At 41.8% G+C, this 22,680-nt stretch overlaps 1 long non-coding RNA gene across 1 annotated transcript; it reads left to right on the top strand.

Moving 5' to 3' along the window:
• Positions 1-11,388: 11,388 nt before the first annotated feature.
• On the top strand, positions 11,389-22,312 carry LOC115412526 (uncharacterized). The gene is made up of 3 exons (XR_003934349.1): positions 11,389-11,951; positions 18,170-18,172; positions 22,301-22,312. It is a non-coding gene; the product is annotated as an uncharacterized LOC115412526 (long non-coding RNA).
• The last annotated feature ends 368 nt before the right edge of the window (positions 22,313-22,680 follow it).

A 22,680-nucleotide genomic window follows, 5' to 3' on the forward strand; every position in this document is an offset into this window, starting at 1 on the left:
AGACACAAAGTTAATGTGAACAAAGGGGAAATAAGCCTCGTGACAAACACTAATGACAACAGACTGGAAACACAAAACATTTACATCACTGGAAATATTAAATATAGTTGAAGTGCATGTGTCAGATGAGCATAGTTGTTTTTAGATGTTAGAAGACTTCCTCGTAATTTTCACTGAAATAAAATGTGTAATATGGGGAAATGTATGAGCCTGGTTCCAGAAAAGTAAAATGTAAAAAAACAAAACAAAACACAGTTGTAATGCTTGGAAAATCATATGAACACATATAATAAAACACACCAGACATCCTCCCTGACAAAACCCTGCACTAGAAACCAGGACGAGGACTAAGCCACATGTTTAATGATGTTTAATTTTCATTCTCTGACTGGTGTCGTGTCCTGACATTCATCAGATTTCCTCCATATCGTCCAGTCTGTAGACATGGAACTGAACTGTCTCCATCTGTTCACCGCGTTTAGAACTAAAGTCTAGGAACAGCTCCTATCCTGTTCATTAAAAGAGACCGAACTTCTCCTCCTTCTCCTCCTTCTCCTCCTCTTCTTCCTCCTCCTCCTCTTCTTCCTCCTCTTGCTCCTCCTCCTCCTCTTCTTCCTCATTTTCATCCTTCTCCTCTTCTTCCTCCTTTTCTTCCTCCTCCTCCTGCTCCTCTTCATCCTCCTCCTCATCTTCCTCTTCGTCCTCTTCCTCTTCCTCCTCCTCCAGATAAATGTCATCAGTATGCAGAGGTCATCAGATGAGGAGGTCAGATCCAGATTCAGCTGACTCGTCATGTTTCTCTTTTTGCCTCCGGATGAATTCTGTTAAACACTAATGGACGTACATGACACAGAGCTGGAGCACTCTCCATCACCCATTTGTGCCTCATTTACTACAAAATTTCCTCAATTTACCCTTTTTGGTTGTGTCAGTGACTTTGATTATTCACATTTCCAGATGAATATGACCTAAATTTAACCCTTTCATGTCTAGTGTTAATCTATTCTACAGCTGTTCTGTTGTATATTCATGGGTTTGGTTGTTTTAGTTCCATATCAGCCAACGCAGTGGACTATTGTGCATCATCCCATACACTGACACCTATTAGCCAGTTGGCGGAAGTGCTTTTTTTTTTTTTTTTTAAACTTATAACCAAGATGGCCGACAGGAAGTCAGAAATGCTAAACATCCCAGGAATATCTTGTAAATCCTGCTGTATCAGGACAACCCTGAAGGTAGAAAAAATACAGAGACATCAAGTAACATCCAAGGATTAATATCACTGGTCAAAATATACAGATTTATTTTATATTGAAAGAAATTTACATATAATCTCATGTCAGTAAATTGTACACCATACATCGCAGGCTGTATTTACACTGTAATTCATACCATTACTGTAACTTTACTGTTCTGGATAAACCTGATCTGCACTAACATGTTTTACTGGAAATCAATGGGGAATTGGTGTTGGAGTGGAATTAACAGTATTTTAAACAAAAAGGTTTTTTTTTTTGCATATTATCTCCTTAAAGTGAGTAACAACTAGTATTATAATGTGTTAAAATGTAAGAAAACATCAGATATCAGCATTAAAAATGTTTTTATAGTTTTCATCATTTTCTGATGTTGGTTTGTTAAATACATATTTCTTTGCTTCTAAAGTTAAACTCATGGTGTCTGGATGAGTGGACGTTTATGGAACTACATGAAAAATAGGTTCATTAAAACAAAATCAATTGCATTGTTTTTTTCATGCCTAAAGAGGGATAAAAAATCTTGACAAAGGTTCAGATAATTCATGCATGAAAAGGTTAACTTTCAGCTCAGATTTGTTAAAGCAAGAACCAAAGTCATTGTGAGTAAAATAGGTTCATTAAAAAATATCATCCATGAAAGAGTCAGTTTAGTTCTGAGATAATGAACTCTATCCATTTCACAAATCCATCCTTTGTCCTGGATTGGAAGCTTTGTTGGGCTGGTTTTGGCCCACGGGCCGTATGTTTGTCACCCCTGTTGTAAATCATTCAGCTGTGATCCGGTGGTGGTTCTGTCGCGTTCAACTCCACATTCTGGTTTTATATTAAAAATGAGACTTGATTTAAGAGTCGGAGTTCTGCTGGAAGATCAGATCAAAGATGGATCAAATGAACTGGGGTTTAATCATGGCTGCTGTGGATGACTAATGAGGAAGTCACTGTTAGGATGCACAGCAAGACATTTAATTTTGGGACACCATGAGGAGGTGCCCCCCCCCCCAAGAGACATGCAGCCTGAGTCAGTCCCGTCATGTGCCACTTCCACATGCACAGGGACGGTGGCAGACGAGGCGTATTAAAACTACAAAGTGCTGATTATCATTCAGCAGCTTCAGCCCCCGCTCTAAACCACCCCCTACCCCCACCCCCCTCCCTCGAGGCCCTGCTCCAGGTGAAATCTGGAAATAAACATGAGGGGGGTCTCAGAGCGCTGTTCATTAGCCACACCAACCCCAGGTCAGCGGGCCTCCCCTCTACACCCCCACGACAACCACTGGAAGACAGGGTGATAGGGATAAATAAATGATGGTGGTGGAGGGGGGTGGAGGAGGAGGGGGGGCAGAGTGGGTAATGAGGGTGCCCTCCTGTCCTCCTCACCTGGGTGAACCTCTTCAGTACCACTGCAGACTCTGAGCAGCCACTTATTCATAAGCCATTACCGAGCATTAGTGGATCCTCTGAGTCACCAGAGTCCACCCCCCACCCCCCCACCCCCCCACCTCACCTCCACTCACTCCTCCATTGAGCTGATGTGTTTGTCTTCTCTGAGTATTTAAAGGTACCCACATTGTGTTTAATACAGCAAATATGTTTGATCTGATGATGTTCACAGCAAATTCAGTCAGTTCATCCTCTTCATGATCAGAGAGATTTTAACCTGTTCGCAAATCAGACCCAAAATCAATAATCTATGAACAAGACCCTGATGGAAGGTAGTCTGTCTGGGGTCAGGAAAGACAGGAAACAAAGACATAGAAGCCATTTACATCCACACTAATACTAATAAATACATTTATGGAGTTATCAGATTATTATTGATCATAAATCTATGTTTTCTTAAACTGAGAATGGGATCCCTTAGGGCACCGTCTTAGGCCCCATCATTTATATGTTTAGGGTTAGGGTTTAGTGTACGGCATTCATGTATTTTCAGATGTAGGTCTACAGATGTACACTGATGACACTGACCCTGTTTACATCCACACTAATACTCTGATCAGTATCTGATTATTATTGATCATGTAAACAGTCTAATCTGATCTGCTTTATCAGATAACAGCAGTAATCTGATTATAATAAACCAGATTTACACACCTGGATTTGTACCCAATACTCCCATGTCTTCATGCATGTATACAGGTTAATCTGATTTATTTAGTCCTGCTACATCTGAACATGTGGAAAAACTATTAAATCAGAGAAAACAGAAGTGACTTAGAAGACAATAACTCCTCATCATCTTCCTCTTCGTCCTCATCTCCAGCCCTCGGCATCTTGTCTGTTTTGTGTTTGAGCTGTTATCTCTGTGTTTTCTGCTGCTCTGGGAGTTTGTGCATAATTCTTCCTCTAAGTGTTTTGTCGAACCCCGGTTGTGTTTTTCGTTCTTCGGTTCGTCTGCTGAGGTTTTCCTGGGGCTGAAGTCGAGTGCAGACCGCCTCTGTGCTTTCATTCGCTGTCACGTCCCTCGGCAGCTTCCCAGAATTCATGGCTGCACATTCCCAGCTGTGAGACGAAGGGCATTTCTCTCACCTTCGTGAGGAGTCGGCTGTCAGACAGGTGAGGATGTTCCCATGGTAACAGCTGAGGCGTGCGTCGGTGACAAAGTGGCGTCCGTGGGAGTGAGGCCAGCTGGACGGTCCTGCTGCTGCTCAGCGTCGTCTTGGTGACAAATCATCGATCATCCTCCGGCTCACACCGAGGACCCCCGAAACGGAGGACAGGGTCAGGCCCGCATCCTGAGACGGGCTCAGCCAAGACCCGTCAAACACTGACAGAACCACCACGCCGTGCATTCAAAAGCACCGGCGGGACGGCACGGTGCTGCTACAGCCGCTCTGACGGTTTACAAACCACCATCAGGTTGGATTCTCCTCTAACAGGAGGTCAATGCGTTCTGTGGGTTCTAACAGGGGTGACGTTCCTGTGGTCACTGTGTTCTGTGGGTTCTAACAGGGGTGACGTTCCTGTGGTCACTGTGTTCTGTGGGTTCTAACAAGGGTGACGTTCCTGTGGTCATTGTTCTGTGGGTTCTAACAGGGGTGACGTTCCTGTGGTCACTGTGTTCTGTGGGTTCTAACAGGGGTGACGTTCCTGTGGTCACTGTTCTGTGGGTTCTAACAAGGGTGACGTTCCTGTGGTCACTGTTGTGTGGGTTCTAACAGGATTGACGTTCCTGTGGTCATTGTTCTGTGGGTTCTAACAGTGGTGACGTTCTTGTGGTCACTGTTCTGTGGGTTCTAACAGGGGTGACGTTCCTGTGGTCACTGTGTTCTGTGGGTTCTAACAGGGGTGACGTTCCTGTGGTCACTGTTCTGTGGGTTCTAACAAGGGTGACGTTCCTGTGGTCACTGTTGTGTGGGTTCTAACAGGATTGACGTTCCTGTGGTCATTGTTCTGTGGGTTCTAACAGGATTGACGTTCCTGTGGTCATTGTTCTGTGGGTTCTAACAGGGGTGACGTTCCTGTGGTCACTGTGTTCTGTGGGTTCTAACAGGGGTGACGTTCCTGTGGTCTCTGTTCTGTTGGTTCTAACAATGGTGACGTTCCTGTGGTCACTGTTCTGTGGGTTCTAACAGGATTGACGTTCCTGTGGTCATTGTTCTGTGGGTTCTAACAGGGGTGACGTTCCTGTGGTCTCTGTTCTGTGGGTTCTAACAAGGGTGACGTTCCTGTGGTCACTGTTCTGTGGGTTCTAACAGGGGTGACGTTCTTGTGGTCACTGTGTTCTGTGGGTTTTAACAGGGGTGATGTTCCTGTGGTCACTGTTCTGTGGGTTCTAACAGGGGTGACATTCTTGTGGTCACTGTGTTCTGTGGGTTCTAACAGGGGTGATGTTCCTGTGGTCACTGTTCTGTGGGTTCTAACAGGGGTGATGTTCCTGTGGTCACTGTTCTGTGGGTTCTAACAGGGGTGACGTTCTTGTGGTCACTGTGTTCTGTGGGTTCTAACAGGGGTGATGTTCCTGTGGTCACTGTGTTCTGTGGGTTCTAACAGGGGTGACGTTCCTGTGGTCACTGTTCTGTTGGTTCTAACAATGGTGACGTTCCTGTGGTCACTGTTCTGTGGGTTCTAACAGGATTGACGTTCCTGTGGTCATTGTTCTGTGGGTTCTAACAGGGGTGATGTTCCTGTGGTCACTGTGTTCTGTGGGTTCTAACAGGGGTGACGTTCCTGTGGTCTCTGTTCTGTGGGTTCTAACAAGGGTGACGTTCCTGTGGTCACTGTTCTGTGGGTTCTAACAGGGGTGACGTTCTTGTGGTCACTGTGTTCTGTGGGTTTTAACAGGGGTGATGTTCCTGTGGTCACTGTTCTGTGGGTTCTAACAGGGGTGACGTTCTTGTGGTCACTGTGTTCTATGGGTTCTAACAGGGGTGATGTTCCTGTGGTCACTGTTCTGTGGGTTCTAACAGGGGTGATGTTCCTGTGGTCACTGTTCTGTGGGTTCTAACAGGGGTGATGTTCCTGTGGTCACTGTTCTGTGGGTTCTAACAGGGGTGACGTTCTTGTGGTCACTGTTCTGTGGGTTCTAACGGGGTGATGTTCCTGTGGTCACTGTTCTGTGGGTTCTAACAGGGGTGACGTTCTTGTGGTCACTGTTCTGTGGGTTCTAACAGGGGTGATGTTCCTGTGGTCACTGTTCTGTGGGTTCTAACAGTGGTGACATTCTTGTGGTCACTGTTCTGTGGGTTCTAACAGGGGTGACGTTCTTGTGGTCACTGTTCTGTGGGTTCTAACAGGGGTGATGTTCCTGTGGTCACTGTTCTGTGGGTTCTAACAGGGGTGACGTTCTTGTGGTCACTGTGTTCTGTGGGTTCTAACAGGGGTGACGTTCCTGTGGTCAGAGGTTCACACATGACCTCTGCCTGGTTCAACATCCTTGAAACAGCTGAAATGATGCTGCCTTCAGGTGCTGTCGGGAAGATGTTTATTTCCACTTGTGAATCTAAATTACCGTTCTGTTGTGTTCAAGTGCTTTTGTTGTTGTAGTGAAATGAAAAATGGCTGAAACACAATTTATGGAGACCTGATACTTGAGTAAAACAGTTTTGGATGTCTTCATTGATCTGCTACATCATTTTTTTTAAAAATAATTTATTATATAATTTATAAATGTCCAAAATCATCAGCAGCAGAGAGAACGTTAACAAAAAGAACATTAATGGCCATGAACCCCTTGTTGCTTTCTGCCTTGTTGGAAAAAGGTCAAAAGTTGTTTTCATCTCATGGATCAATTTTTTCCCAGATCTCCAGTGGAGAATATGACATGAGGGTGCGTTCATGTCCAATTTTCGAATTTGTAACCAGTATTTACCATAATTCCCATAACACGTGAAGGCACCATAAAAAAGGTTAATAAACTTTAGTCATAAGACAGTAACTGTTTCTGTCATGTTTCCATTTCTAATATGACAGCTGTCTGTGGTTTGACCTGTATCTCCACTGCAGCTCATCGTTTCTGAACTGAACTGTTTTCTCAGTGTTTAACTGTTTAGGCAGATCTGACATGAAGGTTCGCCCTGATGTTTTCATAGATTTTCCTCCGTCACACCTCCATGTCTCGTATCTGGACGTGATGATGAAGCGAGGACTCGACCAATCTGTGACCTGCATGATGATACGAACATGGACGTCAGGGGAGGTGAGGACACTGTCACTGGAGGAGGTTAGTTTGATGTGTGAGTACTGTTTAGTTTAACAACAGTAAATGATCATATTAGCACCATGACATGTAAGTACTGTTTAGTTTAAAGTAATCAGAGTAAACATAATTTTCTGTCATCGGTGACTGTCACATATTCACATCTGAATTAAACTCGCATAGAGGTTAAGACATAAATATTAATAAATAGATGCTGTGTATGAACTGAGACTGTTATAGTATTAAATTAAGTCAGATCAATAAGTCATAAGGTATAATAATTAAAATAATCCTGATATAGACAGTCCACTTTTTATTGATACTAGTTGTATCTACATCCAGTTGTTTCCGGATTGATTTTCAGCATCAGATGTTACTTTTTATTGATGAAATAATGTCATTAATTTAAATCTTCCTTATATTATGTGTCATTTGTAAAGTGGACATTTTTCATTCGTGTTTTATCTCGTGTACGCTAGTGTTTTACAGTAATGATTAATGAAGTAACTAGAAGCACTCGGAGAGCACAGACCTCTGCCAAGGCAGATCAGTGCCCCGGATTTGGATGAAAATTTCAGGAAATGTTGACACTAGCACAAAGAACAAATGATTAAATTTTGGTGGTGATGGGGGGTGGGGGGGTCACTGATTTGCCTTGGTGGAGGTCTGCGCTGTCTTTTCTAGAAAGCACAGAGCGTAGACCGCAGACCTCCACTAAGGCAGATCAGTGGCCCCCCACCCCCCATCACCACCAAAATTTAATCATTTGTTCCTTGTGCCAGTATCAACATTTCCTGAAATTTTCATCCAAATCCGTCCATAACTTTTTGAGTTATCTTGCACACAGACAGACAGATAAACAAACAGACAAACCAATGCCGACAAAAACATAACCTCTTTGGCGGAGGTAATAATAATACTTATTCTGTTTACTTTCACTTTTACTTCACTACATTTCCTAACTCAATTGCATACTTCTACTCCCATACATTTTTAAAGCACAGTATTGTTACGCATTACAAAAAGGACATTTGGTGTTTTCACCATTTCCTCAAGGAAATGTAACCTGTGTGCTTGCCTCATGCTGGATTTATGTCCATGTTAAATTCACTAAGAAACCACCTCTCAAACAAACTACTGTCAATCCATAATGGTACATCCTATCTCAAAAATTGTTGCAGGTGAGTCTTGTAAATGTATCGATGTATAATATGTGGAAAAAAGTCAGAACTGAATTAGCAGTGATTGTGGAAACGTGGAGTTTGTCAAACGTGTCAGTGACAGAAAGTGTGAAGGAGAGAAAAATCAGCACCCTTTACGCTTAGAGGCCTGTAGGTCAAGAAAGAACTGTTTTAAGATAAACATGTGAGTCTTTGAAAGAAAAGAGTTTTTCCAACAATTTTATGTATAATTTGTTGCTGAAATCCCAGAAATGTGAGAGTTATGAAAAGTTGTTTGTAGAGTTTACAAAAACACAAATCAGCCTGTGTGTGAGACCGTTTTAGCCAATCAGCTGTCAGCATTCTGTTCCACGTGTGTGTATGTGGTTTGGTTGATTGTGGTTTGTACGAAAACCATACATCAGGGGTATTCAAATCCGGTCCTCGAGGGCCGGTATCCTACATGTTTTAGATATTTCCCTCTTCCATCACACCTGGAACCCATTACATCGTTATCAGGCTTCTGCAGAGCTGGATGATGAGCTGATCATTAATTGAACCAGGTGTGACTGGAAGAGGGAAATATCTAAAACATGCAGGATACCGGCCCACGAGGACCAGATTTGAACACCCCTGCCATACATGATATTGTTACCTCGCATCACATATATATTCTTTGTACGGGGCTACACATTTATTGTATTATGGAATAATTTTAGGATCAATCGCGTGGGAATGCTGCTCATTTGAAAATGGCCCAGTTCATTTCTGGCAAATTCGGACATTTTTTTTTTTTGCAGTTTTAACAAAATCATGTATCGGATCGTTAACCCAAGTCATAGCACATCTTTCAAGACCCGGTTGCTATGATATGTTTGGGTCTATTTCCACATTTTTTTCTCAGCTTTGTGTAGTAAAAATAAGACAGAATAATAAGCCATAATAAATATGATGAACAATAGCACCTTGTGCCCTGCATTATATGGAAGCACACGGTAATGAATAAGAATGAACCAAATGAGGTTGTTGATGTTTGTTTTTATGTGCAAAATGCAGAGGATAATATTATAATAAATGTTGAAAAACCACTTAGAAAAGTTTAAATACAGAAATATTTGTATTTGGAAGTTTCCACATAAATAGTTGTAGGTCTTTAAGAGTTAATTATCCAGATAAAGACATTTTATCTTCATGAAAGGACTTTTCTATTTATTTTATTCCTATTTTTCTGTATCCAGGATGGTCCCAGAGTCCAGTAACAAACACATAAAAACGACATAAAGACGATAAAACAGGAATAAAAGACAAACAGTGAGAAAACGTTTTTGACGTTCCGTTACATAAGAGTCCATTAACACCATCAGATGAAACGACAGGAGACGCAGACAAGTGGACGAAGAGCATGAAGCCCTGAGGGAAAGAAAAGCATGTTTCACTGAAGCTGAGGTTGATCCAACTGATGAACACATGACCATCACACTCAGCTGTTTTTACCACAGTTTGAACATTATCCATGAAGAGCAGAGCTGTCAAAGTCATTATGGTTCAGGTCCCACATACGACCCAATGGGACCAGGAAAATAAAATAAAATTTAAAAAAAAATACAATAAGAAGCTAGAAATAATGTCAATGTGTTTACAGTGAAAGAAGTAAAATTACATGATGAAAATGTTTACATCTACAAACTATCCTTTAAATAATATGAATAACATGAACAACCTGAAATTTCTGAATTAAAATAAGTATAATTTTACCAATGTTCTGCCTCAGTTTATCATTTACATATGTATGTTATAACTTGCAGATCACAGGGATCTACAAATACACAAAACATGTAGTAATTTTGAGAAATTTGAGAAACATCAACTCAAGTATCTGAAAAAAATACCGAAACTAGAAAAGCACTCAGAGAGCGCAGACCTTTGCCAAGGCCGATCAGTCCCCCACCCCCCCCCCCCCCCCCCCCCCCCCCCCCCCATCACCACCAAAATTTAATCTTTTTTTTTTTTGCTTGTGCCAGTATCAACATTTTCTGAAAATTTCATGAAAATCCACCCATAACTTTTTGAGTTATCTTGCTAACAGACAAACAGACACTTATTTTTCTTAAGAAATTTCAGGTTGTTCATGTTGTTCAAATTTTTTAAAGGATAGTTTGTAGAATTAAACATTTCCATTGCGTAATTTTTCTTTTTTCATGCTAAAACATAAACATACATTTGTATTTGTCATTATTTATGTCATTCTGTTGTTATTTTACTGGTCTGATCTAATTTAGATCATATTGGTCTGAATGTGGAACCTAGACTAAACTGATTTTAACATCACTCATTACCCTCAGCCCTCACTGCGGGGTTTTGTCATCAGTTCACCGTCCGTCTGTCCGTCTACATGTGCAAAAACTTTGGCATGGACTGAAGGCCGAATGTTTTCAAGAGCGTCTTATTAATTTTTATTGTCGCTGTGTCTTTCATGACTTCTTCATCTCATTGAGTTTTTAACCAACATCCATCTGGTTTCTTTAACTTTCAGTCTTGACCCAAATGTTAGTGTTTTGTGTTTTATGGTGATTCTTACTGACATCGTCTGTTGGTGTTTTTCGCCGACTAGTGTGTTGTTTATCACCTCCATGTGCTCACTCGGCATCCTCTACCTCATTAAATCACCTCCACATCCGTCACCGTGACCTGCGACTGGTGCCGTTCGTCGGCTCTAATTCTGCTGCCTCATCACATGGCTTGGTGGTGCTCATTAGAAACAGTCATCTCATCTGCCATTCGCTGAGCGGCCGCTAACCTTTGAGACCGACTGTGGCACCGGCGCCTCTCATTTGTATCCATCGCATGTGGACGACGGAGTGAAAGGCCACGCAAACAGCGCTCAGTGGAGTACAGAGGTGGGCCGGGTTAGTTCAGTATGTACTGCACTACACCACTGGAGTTAGACTGGGTTTAAACTGGGTTAGTTCAGTATGTACTGCACTACACCACTGGAGTTAGACTGGGTTTAAACTGGGTTAGTTCAGTATGTACTGCACTACACCACTGGAGTTAGACTGGGTTTAAACCGGGTTAGTTCAGTATGTACTGCACTACACCACTGGAGTTAGACTGGGTTTAAACCGGGTTAGTTCAGTATGTACTGCACTACACCACTGGAGTTAGACCAGGTTTAGACTGGGTTTAGACCAGGTTAGTTCCGTAAGGTGCGTTGGTTGGTTTCAGGTGCATTGGTTGGTTTCATGTGTGTTAGTTGGTTTAAGATGGATTGCTTGGTTTCAGGTAGATTTGTTGGTTTCAAGTGGATTCCTTGGTTTCAGGTGCATTGCTTGGTTTCAGGTGTGTTGGTTGGCTCCAGGTGCGTTAGTTGGTTTCAGGTGGATTGCTTGGTTTCAGGTACGTTGATTGATTAAAGATGGATTGCTTGGTTTCAGGTGCATTGCTTGGTTTCAGGTGGATTGCTTGGTTTCAGGTGGATTGCTTGGTTTCAGGTGCGTTGCTTGGTTTCAGGTGTGTTGCTTGGTTTCAGGTGGATTGCTTGGTTTCAGGTGCGTTGCTTGGCTCCAGGTACGTTGCTTGGTTTCAGGTGCGTTGCTTGGTTTAAGGTGGATTGCTTGGTTTCAGGTGCATTGCTTGGTTTCAGGGGCGTTGCTTGGTTTCAGGTGCATTAATTGGTTTCAGGTGCGTTGCTTGGTTTCAGTTGCATTGTTTGGTTTCAGGTGCGTTGCTTGGTTTCAGGTGCATTGCTTGGTTTCATGTGCGTTGCTTGGTTTCAGGTCCGTTGCTTGGTTTCAGGTGCGTTGCTTGGTTTCAGGTGCATTGCTTGGTTTCCGGTGCGTTGCTTGGTTTCAGGTGCGTTGCTTGGTTTCAGGTGCGTTGCTTGGTTTCAGGTGCGTCTCTGCCGGTGACTCCTGCCTTCCCATCAGATCAGACTCCACCAGGGCTGAGACTCTGCTGCAGATTGTGTCCGTCTGTCTGAATGTTGAGTAGACTGTCTGCAGGGCGCCGTGTTGACATTAAGCCGGCCTGTGGACGCCGCTGACAGCCCCTTCCAGCCCCTTCCAGCAGCCGTTTAGCATAGTGATTAGCCGGCGTCACCGTGAGCCACCCACTCCTGCAGAATAATGGTGAACTCCTGATACGAGCGCCTCAGTGTCCACAGTCCACTCCACTCTCCCCCCGGGGCGGCCATACGGCGTGATAGATTCCCAGGTCTCTGCGGCTGCCTCATTACCGACCGCCGCCATGAATAGAGATGTGACACATCTGAGGAAGAGTGGCCGTGCATTATGGCTGATTCACCAGAGCCCGGCCTTAAATCACACCGAAGGAAGCGGCAAACGGAGACATAACTCAGCCGCAATGTCCCCCTCTGCCTACATATGTGGCATCGGGCGGGGGTCAGCGGGGAAGTGAAGAGGCAGAGGAGACGCCATCACATACGGAGCACAGAATGGAAATGTGTCTTTTATAAGCTGAGCTCCGTCTGCGCTCTGGACACTATAGACGGTAATGAGAAGCTTTAGACGGGTCGCATTAACCATGATTCACCTCCTAAACCGACAGGTGAAACACACTCACACAAATCAACAGGTAATTGTGTTAGAATGAGATGAACCACAGTCAGAGCAGGTTGATCCAATATCACATCTGGACATTATTTACCTCCGTCAGATCACACACATCCATTTATAACCGCCTCACACTGGAAATGAACCTTTGCATGAGGTGACGGAACGAACATGTACAGATGGTTGTACCGTACCTGTCAGAAATTACTGAAAACTGATGACATTGTGTGAAATATAAATAAAACCAGAATGTCATGATTTACACATGACATAAACCTGTATTTCATTCACAGTAGAACATAGAAAACTGAGCAACACATCTGGAACTGAGCTGAGGTTGAGAACTATTAATTTATGTGGCCACTAGAGGGAGTAGTGAGTCAGCCTGTTGGCGAAGGTCAAGTTGACGATGAGAACCGTAAAGAAACAACTGTCAGGGTCAAAGAAAAGAAGTGATAACATAACATGCTGCGTACTTTTAATTCCCCTTTTAATCCCCAAAAATAGTGTAAGATTCTGTTGAATGTTACTGCCCTATAATTTAGATTAGATTGTCTTTGTGTAAAACGTATTTCATACATATTTATATTTGAAGGCTGTTTCAAGCAAACATATCACGCCAACAAAGGGGTCATGTCTCCATTTGAGTCCATTTGACCCTGGAAAAATAGGTCAAGGCGATCTATTTTCAATATTCTTCTGCTCCATGCCCAGATGCATCCACAGTATAAATATGGAGCAGATATCTCATGCATTCTTCAGATTATGCGATTATATCATTGAATGGACAGACAGACAGACAACAAAATGAGTACAATAGCCCTTCAGCCAGACGTTGGCCGAGGGGTAAAAACTAGAGTCATTGTTTTCTCCACTGGACATGGCTGTAAATGTCAGGGGTGTGTTTCTTCCGAATAAATCTGGAAATCCGGCTTTTCCAACCTGAAAATGAGGCTCTCATGAGTCATGAACAGGAATTAATTTATTTTAACAAACAAACAAATGAAAACAATAAATTAATCTCTAAAAGGATCAGCAGCCTAAACCCTTTCCTGTCAGTATTAACCTGGTAACTGACTCCGAGTGTGAAAGTCGATGCAGATCAGTGGGTTTCTACTCATCTGAGTAAACCTTCGCTCCAGCTTTGAAACTCCTCTTCAAATCCATCCTGTGTGAACAGAGGTGCAGGTGAATGCTGATAACATCCGGCACAGCGGTCTTCAAAGACTGCCGTTTGACGGGCCATTCACCATGTGTTTCCTGTGTATTTGTCGCAGGTCGCTGTTATGAAACCGAGGTTTGCTTTTCCTGGAGGACGGGGACGGCGGATAAGGGACACCCAGACGGACTTGGACACAAAAGGTAATAAAACTTACATGAGCTGCCTGTGAATGCCAATAAATGTCAGCGACACAAAGGCCGGCGGCGGCAGTTTGTCCTCTGCACATGCACCACCAACGCCTCCCATGGAATTCAACTAATGATGCATTTCAACAGCTTTATTTTAAAGGTGGATTACAGAGACACTATTAGAGATGAACGATTTGACACTGACACTTCAAACTGACCTTTACCTGATCTGTGGTGTTTGATGTTTGTTTATGTTGTTTATTGTCTATCCCAGTGGGTAATGTTTGTTTTGTTGTCGTTGGTAATTTAGATTTTCTTACTGCTGCTGCTTATTATTATTATTATTATTATTATTATTGACCGGAAGCGCAGTACCACACTGCATGATGGGAAATGAAGTTAAAAACAGGAACAATGCATTTACTTACTTCAGTCCCAAGATATTGGTATTAATATGACCCATGGAACCCCATGGACCAACACACTAGTGTATATATATGTATATATATATATATATATATATATATATATATATATATATATATATATATATATATATATACATACTGTGCATAATTATGTTATATTATAATATAACATAATTGCTCCTATTATTATTATTACTACTATATTATTTATTTCTACAGCTACTTTTTAATGTAAAATTGCCTGTTGTTTTCACTACTATTTTTATAGTTATTATGACTATTTTCTTTCTCTTTTTCTTGTAATATTTCTTATTTACATACATATATACATTCTGTGTTGTGCTGCTACTGGAACCTTAATTTCCAGAGGCATAATTTATTTGTGTTAAAATATAGGAAGTAAAAGGAAGAAGTAAAAGTCTGCGAAACTCTCCTGAGTGTTTGTACTTATTAAACCCTGATGTTGGTTTTAACGGCGTCTAATTCCACTGCGGTCGGACACATGAGGACTGAGACTGGACTCATTAACATGCATGGACGGACCGGAGGGGTCAGCTGACCTTTGACCTCAGCGTGTGAGACCCTGGAGTCAGACTGGGAATGCAGAAGCAGATGAGGCGTGAGGGAACGAGGCGAAGGACGGACGGATGGACGGACGGAGGGACGGGGACAGAAAAGCCCCAGACTGTTGTTGTTTTCAGTCAGATCTCATCAGGACCACTGTGGATGTGAGTCATCTGATCAGCCAGTAATTCATCCTTTGCTCAGAGTAATGAGACAAACATGCTAAGAGGCTTAAGTCGTCGCTTTGTTTAGACAAAGACGCGACCGAAGCCTAAGCTCTCATTTCCAGGAAATGACAGAGCCTATTAGGAAATATTGACAGTGAGATCCTCTTAAGAAGCGTCATATTTTTAGATGACCGAGGCTTTTCGCTGTCGATTAAATGATTTTATTGTGGAGCTCAGAAGGACTTTGGCTGCAGCTTCCACATTCCTGTAATAATATTCAAAATGGTCAGTTAACCTGCAGCTTCACATGTTTGCTGATGTGTCGTCTGTTGAGTTCATGAACCACTGAGCGCTCTGTGGAGTGGAAGGGATGCATGTTCATGGTCGTGTAGGCGGTGCATATTTCTATACGTCTGTCGTTGTTCACTGTCCACATGATTGTGTTTTAGACTTAGTGTTCCTGTGTGTGGGTTCATCTGTGTCGTGACATTAAAGGCACATCAGGATTCTGTTGGGTTTCTGAAAATTGACTTAGAGTCTGGTTTTGACCAACTCTATATATAAAATGTCAAGAGATAACTTTTTTGTGATCTGGCGCTATATTAATAAAATTTGATTGATTGAGTGATTTAATTGGTTTTCCCCTGTAAGTCGCTTTGGAAAAAAGCGTCTGCCAAATGCGTAAACATAAACATAAACATCATGTTTTCATCATAGAGCCTCTTTAAAACACTTTAGTTTCATTAGGACCTGAATACAGACTAATACTGGGACGTGAAGGACCTTTTCAAATGCTATAAAAGGTTAAAGGTTAACTCGCTTTATTTTCCCTGTAGCTTCTGCATTTTATCCACACAGTACATCAGTGTTTCTCAATGGGGGGCAGTGGGACAACGTCAGGGGGCGTTTTAAGCAAGAAAGCTGAGAGGGGGGGCGCTCAGACAGAAACGGGGGATGTTAGTCACAGTTATTCTTCACAGTGTATCTAAATACCTATATCAGCTGCCGTTTCTGTACCGCCATCTCAATGGTGAATTTATGTGCCCCCCTGGTCTGTTGTGCAACTTTCTGAACCCCACCCCCCATCCCGAGATCAAATTGAGATCAAGTTGGGCTGAATGTGGAACCTGAACTAAAATGAATTTAACATCTCTGCTGTAGATGTAGAAGAAATAAGAGGACCAGATGCACTAAATCTCTGGACTTGAACCCTCAAACCCAGCAGGGACTCAGTTATTTTGGGTCTAATACGCTTGTTTTGTCCTGTTGTACTGTTGATACAGGAAGTAATATTTATTGCTTTTGTTCAACATCTGAAACGAGGCCTGAAGACATCTGTAATAAAACCCCTGGACTGTGGCGACCGCTGCCAGGCCCTGATTATCACAGCTGGTGGTGTTTATTTATCATATTCTTATTGATAACTAAATAAATGTGTCTTTGAGCAGTGCAGAAGCATGAGGAGGAACACTGATTTAATAATAAATGGTTGAATCTGCCTCTAAATAAAGAAAACAGCAAGAACACACATATTATGTCCACTGTCTTAACCCTGGACCACTGCCCTCGCTCCCAGAATCCTCTTTGTTTTGTCTTTGTTTTAACATTATTTGGTTCAATTTTGTTCTATTAAATATTAGAGATGATGTAAACGGAGGGGGATTGTACCTGCAGCAGACAATCCAATCCAATCTGCATTAAAGGTTCGCTTATTAGATTTGTGATGCTTTTAACATGTGTCTGAACTCCAGAGGTTTCCTGTAAATGGGTCTGGGTTTGGGTTCTTTGGTCATTTTCAGACGGATAAAAATATACTGTTTAAGAGAAAGAATGAGATGTAAGAACCGAAGAGAAGATTCAAGAATGTTTACTGTCCTTATGTGAACACAAAAACACATTTAGAGCGGTAGTTCTCAAACCTTATATTCTCAAAAATATTAAATGAAAATAGTATAAATACAATATGAGCAAACAATAAAAAAACATACTGTAAGAATATGAATTTATACAACGTATGTAAAAGAGGAAATATAACAACAGTATGTACAGTTAATGAACAGCAGCAGAGAAATATCCCAGTACAGCTCAGTGAAAGTCACAGTTTCCAGGTGAAGTGAGTGAGTGTGAGTCTGGGGGGTTATGATGGTAGGGGTGTTACTGTGTGTGTGTGGGGGTGGGGGTGGGGTGGGGTGGGGGGTGCTTTCACAGTTCTGGGGAAGAAGCTATTTCTGAGTGTGGTGGTGCGTGTGTTTATGTTCCTGTACCATTTCCCAGAAGGCAGCGGTACAAACAGTCTGTTTCCCAGGTGGGTGGGATCCGCCCCAGTGTGTCTGGCCTTCTTCTGGACAAAGCCATTATTGCATCTAGATCCGATAGATGACAGTCCATGATCCCCTGGGCCGTCCTCACCACCCGGGCCTAGTCCTGTGTGTCCTGTCCTGTGCAGCTGCCATACCACAGTCACACTGAGACTGAGGACACTGATGGTGTCTCTGCTGAAGTTCAGAGCAGCTGAGAGGAGAGACTAGCTCTCTTCAGCTTCCTGAGGAAGAAGAGTTATTATTGGTCCTTCTTCACTAGGTCTGAAGTGTTCTTAGACCAGGACAGGTCAGATGAGCCGTGGATGTCCAGGAACTTGATGTTGTCCACACATTCCACTGCCTCCCCATGTATGTGGACAGGACCATGTTCTGTTCTCCTGGACCTCCTATAATCCACAATGACCTCCTTGGTCTTGCTGGTGTTCAGGAGTAGGTTGCTAGTTGAACACCACTGTGTCAGGTTCTGGATCTCCTCTCTGTAGTGGGTCTCATCATTGTCCCATATGAGACCCACCACAGCAGTATCATCCACAAACTTCATGACCATGTTTGTGGAGAAAAGGGTGAAGACGGAAGGGGCTGAGCACACAACCCTGTGGCACACCTGTTCAGGATCACAGTGGGTGATGTGGTGTTCCTTATTCTCACCACCTGAGGCCGGTTGGTGAGAGCGTCCCTGATCTGGGAGCACAGTGATGCTGACATTCCCAGGTTGTAGAGCTTCAGTACCAGCCTGTCCAGAAACACGTGTTAAATGCTGAACTCAAGTCCACCAATGGGATCCTAATGTAGGTGTTAGACTGCTGCAGGTGAGTCAGTGCCACGTGAAGTACTATTAAGACCACATCCTCTGTACAACAGTTCCTCCTGGAGGTAAACTGCAAATTATCCGGGCCAGAGGCTAAGGTCACGTATCCACAACCTCGAAAAACAAAAATCATCTACTGATGTAAATGTTTAAGAACTGCTGATCCACTAATCCTATCAATCCATGTAAAACACCAATAAAACCCATGGAGTTTAATAAGTGACAATGAATGGAGACACTTGGTGTATATGTATTATATAAAATGAATAAAAAAACATGTAAAATAATAAACAATTGAGCAAAAACTTGACTAAACTGAAATTAAACAGTATAAAATAAACAACATGAACAAAAACTGCTGAAGTGAGCAATAAAATTAACAAATATGAATATTAAATCAACAAAATAATTAGTTACATGGACAAAATAAGCCATAAACTGAACAAAATTAAAGAAACAATAATAAAAGAGTCAACAAAATTAACAAAATCAAATAAAATACTTAATAAAATGAATAAAAATTAAATTATTAATAAAATGTGCACGTAAGTGACCCATTTGGATGTTCAGAGGCTCGGTAGTTGCCATGGAAACACTGTCATATTCTACAACACTGATTCACCAGTAAAACCCATGGGGTTGGATCAATGACAGTGGATGGACACACTTCAGTGAAATGTGAAATGTGGTTAGTATCTTATAACAGGAGAAAAGTTTTCCCTCCTAAACAGGGGGTCCTTGAACTCATCACAGTTCTAATTGGTGCTGTTCTGTTTCAGAATGCTGGTCCAGTGCAGTGATCAGTATTCAGATCCACCTCCAGGACCGCCACGGAAAACCCACTTTAATGGGCCAAATGTGACCTGAAAGCCAACAGGAAGGGAAACGCCAGCACTTCTGTCCCCAATATTCAGACAAAAACCATGTCTAAAGGCCAAACACCATCACATCACTCACAGTAAATAAGTCCCAGCTGGATGAAGACGCTGCTGAAGACACTTTGACATTTAGGACAAACTGAACCAGCAGCCGAGGTATCATTAAAACACATAAACCTGGATCCGTCTGAGCTGGTCTTGGTCTGGTTTTGGACTAAAGGACTCTGGGTTTTATGTCCAGACCTCATCTGTAGGACATCAGGACATGTACATGTATGGAAATGTCCTGAACATTCTCTGATTCTTTTAACATCTGTCCTAAGGTTTCACACACATCTTTATCTGTAAAACCTACTGAGGACTCAGGACAGTTTATCCACATCTGCATCAGTCTGCTGATGTCTGCGTCTCCATCTCATATTCATCATTCTTCATCTTCGTCTCCGTCTTCATCTATGGTCTGTGTGTTGGCGTCCACGGCGATATGCGAGGCCTCAGCTTTGTCTTTGGTGACGCTGTGGTGTGGTGGGTTTGTTCATGTGTGGTGGGTTTGTTCATGTGTGGTGTTTAAATAGAATCCATCCTGAGGACAGACGGCAGTCTGGACTCAGCTGCAGCGCCGTCAGGTCAAAGCGCCATTAACGGAGTCAGACCAGGCCAACGACAGCTCCTTCTGTTATTATGGTCATCAACAGGGTCTTAAAGAATATGTACAAACCACAGGGACAGTAGGATTTCATATATTTATGTGATTTCTGCACAAAAACCATGAAAACTACACATTTATTTCCAAGGTAAAAAAAAAATTGTGAAAATGACCAGAATCCAAAGAGTCAAAATCTAGTCCATTTTTGATGTTTTATGTTTTTTCCTAATTTTCCACAGAATATTCATCCTTATAGTGAATAAATGACCTTGTACATCTTCAAACTCTTCACCCTGCTGTTGGTGTGAGTCTGTTTCCATTCAGTTTCTTCATATTAACCACAGATGAAGCTGCATTCATCCTCTTTCAGACGATGTTTTGGCCAAAGTGATTTACATAATCTGACCCATGAGCCTCAGACTGACTCCATTTTCATCCAACAGACCATGAAACCAGTAAGAAACCGCAGTATTCTGTTCAAATCCACTAAAACTCACTGTTTACATCCACATCTTTCACACAGTTTACACAAACCTACAGGAAATGTACATCAGCGTCTTCACACCAGTCAATTATAACTCAGCATGGCAGGTTTTAGTGATTTGATAAAAAATAATGGTGAAGTGTTATATGTATGTTCTTATCAGTTTTAAGTTTATTTTAGTACTGAGTTTCATTGCGCTTATGTATATTTTTAGTGTGGTTGTATGGCTGTGATTTCCAATTTGTGTAACTTCTGCTTCTGCTGCTGTCTTGGCCAGGACACTCTTGAAAAAGAGATTTTTTTCCTTGTTAAAGAAAGGTTACAATAAATAATAATAACACATATAGAAAACTGAAATTACACAAACTCTAAGGATAGATAGATAGATAGATAGATAGATAGATAGATAGATAGATAGATAGATAGATAGATAGATAGATAGATAGATAGATAGATAGATAGATAGATAGATAGATAGATAGATAGATAGATAGATAGATAGATAGATAGATACCAAATAAACATTTTTTGTAGTGTTGATCATTTCTTTAATTCCTGCTACTTTTTCTTATGCTTGCATGGAGCAACTGTAACACACACCAGTTTCTGTATTCACACACAGTATTCTGATTCTGATCAAAAACATGTTCAACAGGTTCTGTAGTTTTACATAAATCCCTGCAGCTACAGATCTATTTCTTACCGTATCTTATGAACATGAATCCAGTCAGCAGATGAAGCACTAACTGTTGGTTTTTGTTCTTCTTCTCAGGTTCAGATTGTGAATCCAACCTCAGATTCTTCAACAGGAAGTCTGAGTCATGTGACCTCACATGTGACAGGTAAAAGGAATAAAACCACTCGATGTTCCATCGAGCACATGTTTAATACCAGTCCGCAGTTATGAATGTTAATGTTCCTGACACTGGGCCTGGGGGAACGCCGAGACGAACCCCCCCCCCCCACACACACACACACACACACACACACACACACACAGTCAGCTGGTCACATGTTAAACCAGGAAAACCCACTGGCTTTGATCTAATGTGAAGCATCCAGAAGCTGCTGAATCCAACAGGATGAGTGTGTAATTTACAGCTCAGACAGAAACCCACAAACACTTCCATAAATCTGGTCTGGTCTTTCAATCTCCATCCTGACGTCTTTACATCTGAACTGTGGATGAGTCCAAGCCTCAGTTTCATCTTTTATCTGTGACACCACTCAGCTGATTCTGCTCTGGATACGACCACGACTCCACCGGGCCTGAGGAAAACCTGGACCTGGATTCTTCTGGTCTCTGGGTTTGGTTTGAGTCCAGTCAACTCCAGCTTTATTTAGTAGATTTAACATGGGCTGGTTAAGTTTATGTGTTTTGTCATAAATTTATTCTTACTTTTATTTTGTTCACATTGTTAAATAAATCACGTAAAGTGGTTTCAAAGTTAGATTGAACTTATTTATTTAAGTGAAATGAGCAGCAGATCACAAAACCACAGGCGTTGGTTCTTGTCTTCTCGATATCTTTATGTTTTCACTGTCTTTTGGATGACCTAAGAATGAAACCTGCCCTCTAAACAATGCACCTTTTTGGGAAAAAAAAAAAGTTGTTTTCTTGCTGAATGCTATTTATTTAAAGTAATATAGTCCAAAAACTGTGTATTATTTAATTTAAGTTTTCTCCAATCAGAGCCTTTTTCAAATTTGTGGTTTTGTTTGTCATATGTTTTACTTTTCAGGTACATGTCAGTAACTTTCCTTCACAGCTGAATCATCATCATCATAAATGGTGCGTTTATCTGTGTAATTATGGTGTTTTACAGACATGGGAGGGTTTTAGTATTATGTTACTAGTCCTGTGGGTTAATTCCAGTGGGTTTATACTGATTCTTTATGGTCTTTCTGCTGTAAAGTGTTGTTTTTTGTGTCTTGAACCTACAGAGTTTGTGTAAATGTTTTTCTGCTGAAGAAATAATGAAATGAAATGAGGACTTCATGTTTTTTCTCAGATTTGCTGATACAGTGATGTGTTTTTTTTTTTTCTGTATAATAGAACATCATCTGCATACAGGGATATCAGGAGATTTACTCCCCTGCTGTAGGTAAAATTTTAACACTGATAAAGGACAACCATGCCTTATTTTTCCAAAATGATGCCTACAGATGGTGTGGAATCATAGTGTGTGATGTTCTGGTTCAGATACTGAGTCTGGTTTCCACAGATACTTCAGTTACACTGAGGTAAAAACATTTGGATTCATGGTTAAACTGTTGGACTTGGCAGGGAGACCCGGGAGTGGAAATCTCAGAAAACCAATGGTCAAAAGCTCAGGACCGGATACACTCTTCTTCGGCGCGTGCCAGACATGGACTTTTGCAGTTCAAAGTTTTACACCAGCTTCA

The sequence above is a fragment of the Sphaeramia orbicularis genome, chromosome 21 (assembly GCF_902148855.1).
Source record: "Sphaeramia orbicularis chromosome 21, fSphaOr1.1, whole genome shotgun sequence".
NCBI lineage: Eukaryota > Metazoa > Chordata > Actinopteri > Kurtiformes > Apogonidae > Sphaeramia > Sphaeramia orbicularis.